Consider the following 3,594-nt stretch of genomic DNA (forward strand, 5'->3'; position numbering starts at 1 on the left):
AAGCCAGGGATTCACATCGCTTATCTTTCTGACATCTGCAACAAATGAAATGAGGTAAACATAATAAAATTACAAGAAAAATAAGTGAACCTTATAAAAGCAAAAGAATTAATATATATACTTCTTTTTTTTATCAGTAGAATTACATGTGACATTAATGGCGTTGTAAGACGAAATTTTCAGCGGCTTCCGAATATACAAATAATAAAAAAATAATGACAGTAAATGGATGCCAGATACAAATCTGGAGAATTATTCTCATCTACAGGAACTGAAAGACGATAACATGATGAGCAGGTATAAAAATCTGTGATGAATTGAAAATACCACTGCCTGACATAAATCTGATACATTTTCGCTGCATATTTTGTAAAACTAGATCAATAGACTTGCATTCATAAATACACTAAACTAAATTAATAGACTTCCACCCAGAGATATACTAAACTAAATTAATAGACTTCCACCAATAGATATACTAAACTAAATTAGTAGACTTCCATCCATAGATCTAAACTAAATTAATAGACTTCCACCCATAGATATACTAAACTAAATTAATAGATTTCCACCCATAGATCTAAACTAAATTAATAGATTTCCACCCATAGATATACTAAACTAAATGAATAGACTTCCACCCATAAATCTAAACTAAATTAATAGACTTCCACCCATAGATATACTAAACTAAATTAATAGACTTCCACCCATAGATATACTAAACTAAGTTAATAGACTTCTACCCATAGATATACTAAACTAAATTAATAGACTTCCACCCATAGATACAAAGGAAGTATTGTTTTTCCTTTATATTTGGCCTAGAACGGTTTCAGAGTCATGTATTTGTTTATTAATAGATTATAAATGAGTTTACAAGAAGATTTGAGCCGTTGGCAAAAAACAGCAACAAAAAACACACATTCAAACAAACAAAAATCTACAAAGAACAATGAACTAAATATCGGAAGTTTATATTATTTTAGGCACCGGATGACTATTTAAATATAGAAGTACATTAAATGCGTAGTATATATGATTTTGATTATGAGTTCGTTAGTTAAAAGAAACTTGTATGAAAGTGACAAATTTTTGCGTACACATACGCAGATAACAGTGAGGCTTTCTCTTGCATAATATTTCATTGCATTTCTATAATTATTGAGTGATAAACTGCAATGAAAGTTATTAGGGAAGCTTTTTCACATATATTTGAAAGGGGACATGAAGCAAACAAGTTTAAAAAAATCAATTTTAAATGAAGTTTGTAGGAAGTAAGTTAACAGTGAAAGACTTCAGGATTCTTCACAGTTGCCTCAATGCATTTCCTCCCTAAAACTTAAAATCAACAACAATAGCAACGACGACGACAACAACAACAACACTAATAATAATGGTTTCAAATTTTGCCACAAGAGCAGCAATTTTCGGGGAGAGGATGAGTCAATTACATCGACCCCAGTGATGAACTGGTACTTATTTTATCGACCTGTAAAATCGACCTCAGCGGGATTTGATCTCAGATCGTAGTGATGGGTGAAATACCACTAGGCATTTCGCCCAGCGTGCTAACGATTCAGCCATCGCGCTGCCTTAATAATAATAATAATAATAATAACAATTAATTCTTTTATTGGCCACAAGGGCTCACATAAAATTACATTAAAAGACATACAAGAACATAAAAGACAAAAAAAAGACGATACAATGGATTTTACAACGTGTAAACAATATAAATAACAATTCAAAATTAAGCAATTTAAACTCCTAATAGGAGAGGCGCTTTAAGGACCTCGTGGAAAACCCCACAAAAGCCACGGGTACCTGAACAACAGGGCAAGAGCCCTTCATCTTTTGTTTACAGGTGCACGTTCAGAATTGGTCCCTTCACACTGGCCATTCTTCCAACATTCACCCATCTTCCAACAAACTTGCTACAAAGCAACACTTACCCCTCTACCCCCAAGAAGAAGAAAAAGAAGAAGAAGAAGAAGAAGAAGAAGAAGAAGAAGAAGAAGAAGAAGAAGAAGAAGAAGAAGAACAACAACAACAACAACAACAATAATAATAATAATAATAATAATAATAATAATAATAATAATAATAATAATAATAATAATAATTGCCTTGATGCAGTACCATACAAGAGTTCTCATGGCTTCTGATCTTGACTGATTCGAAGTGCTATCATGTACATTGTTTTGTCTTGGTATAAAAGATGGGCTACAACAAATATTCTGCTCAATACTACAGATTTGCTTGCCAGATTTTTGATTTTTGACCTTAACTAGTTAAGCATTTTCCTTAGTGGCTGACGATATGTGCATCTCTGATCACTAGCAGAAGTTGTGGGGGGAGCATCATAGCCATGTGTTGAGGGGAATAATTTGAAGTTTGGATAATTCATCTCTAGAATCATGGGTGTTTCATTCAACATCCTTAAACAACCCTTATTCAGGGACCTTTTGAGCAGGATGGGCTACTCGACCTAAAGAAAATTCTAAGTGGACCCCACCTGTAAGGCTGTGCACTGTTTATCTTGAAAAGAGATGACCATGTTGCATATATATGCCTGTGTGGCATGTACCTAGTGTACCCTTATCAGATGGGTAGTCATGATGGCTATATTGGGCATCATATATTTTACCCCAGTGTCACTTTGATGGCATGCACTGCTCTCTCATTCAATAATAATAATAATAATAATAATAATAATAATAATAATGATAATGATAATAATTCTTTTCACTATAGGCAAAAGGCCTGGTGTTTTCGGGGGAAAGGGGCTTGTCGATTACGTGGATCCAGCTATCAACTGCTACTTTATTTTATTGGCTTCGAAAAGAATTCAAAACGTAAAACCGGAAGAACTGTCGCTAAGCATTTTGTTCACCGTGATAACGACTCCACTAGCTCGTTGCTTTAATGGAACGCTTCACGTATTTGCGCAGGGGCCATGTTTAATTTCTCTGTATCATTCCAAATTTAAAACGTGCACTACCGAAGAAAGTACAAATAATAATAATCATAATACTACTACTACTACTACTACTACTACTACTACTACTACTACTACTACTACTACTACTGCTGCTGCTGCTGTAATAATAAAGCTTGCAATTTTGGAGGAAGGGGCTTGTCAATTACTTCGACCCCAACACTTGATTGGTAGTTCGATTTATCGAACCCCTCCCCTATTCCGATGAATGAAAGGCAAACTCGACATCTGCGAAATTTGAAATCAGATTTTAAAGACAGACGGAATGCCGCGCTGCACTAACTATTCTGCGAGCTAACCACCTTCATGATAAATTATAATAATGATAATGATGATGATGATGATCATGTCGATGATGAGGCTGAATGCAAGATAGTTTGATAAAAGTATTGAGTTAGAGAACCAAGCCCACACTCATACATAAACGTGGTTAGGTGCATACATATACATAAACTCGTGCACACGTACATATACAATGTATGTATGTGTATGTTTGTAAGTATATATATATATATATATGTGTATATATATGTATGTGTGTACATATATATATATGTGTGTGTATATATATATATATATATATATATATATAT

At 33.7% G+C, this 3,594-nt stretch overlaps 1 non-coding gene across 1 annotated transcript; it reads right to left on the reverse strand.

The window, feature by feature from the left end:
* Nucleotides 1-2,911: 2,911 nt before the first annotated feature.
* Nucleotides 2,912-3,016, reverse strand: LOC128248189 (U6 spliceosomal RNA). The gene has a single exon (XR_008264488.1). It is a non-coding gene; the product is annotated as a U6 spliceosomal RNA (small nuclear RNA).
* Nucleotides 3,017-3,594: the final 578 nt, after the last annotated feature.

Source organism: Octopus bimaculoides, chromosome 6 (assembly GCF_001194135.2).
Source record: "Octopus bimaculoides isolate UCB-OBI-ISO-001 chromosome 6, ASM119413v2, whole genome shotgun sequence".
NCBI classification, from domain to species: domain Eukaryota; kingdom Metazoa; phylum Mollusca; class Cephalopoda; order Octopoda; family Octopodidae; genus Octopus; species Octopus bimaculoides.